We start from the raw sequence: 325 nt of genomic DNA on the forward strand, positions 1-325 counted from the left end.
TCTGGCTGTCGTAACAGCAGAGGTTGTGGCTCAATGAGACAGAGGGTGCGGCTCTTAAAGGGCCTGTGCATGAACTTACCGCTGACGGACTCGCTTGCTCTGCGCTCCAGCGCTGGCGAGGCAGCTTGAAAGGCGCCAGGGACACATGGGGAGGAACTGAAAAGTCTTGGCTTCAGGGCGAGGGCTGGAGGAGCAGCTTTCCCTCAAACAAAAGTGCTGGCAGAGGGCACTGCTCCTTCGTTGAGCCCTCCCCACCCAGCTTGCGGACCAGGCGCTGCCATATCTGAGTCTCCCACCGCAGTTAATGCTGGTTGCCCCGCCCAAG

This window comes from Pteropus vampyrus, unplaced genomic scaffold (genome assembly GCF_000151845.1).
Source record: "Pteropus vampyrus isolate Shadow unplaced genomic scaffold, Pvam_2.0 Scaffold30, whole genome shotgun sequence".
NCBI lineage: Eukaryota > Metazoa > Chordata > Mammalia > Chiroptera > Pteropodidae > Pteropus > Pteropus vampyrus.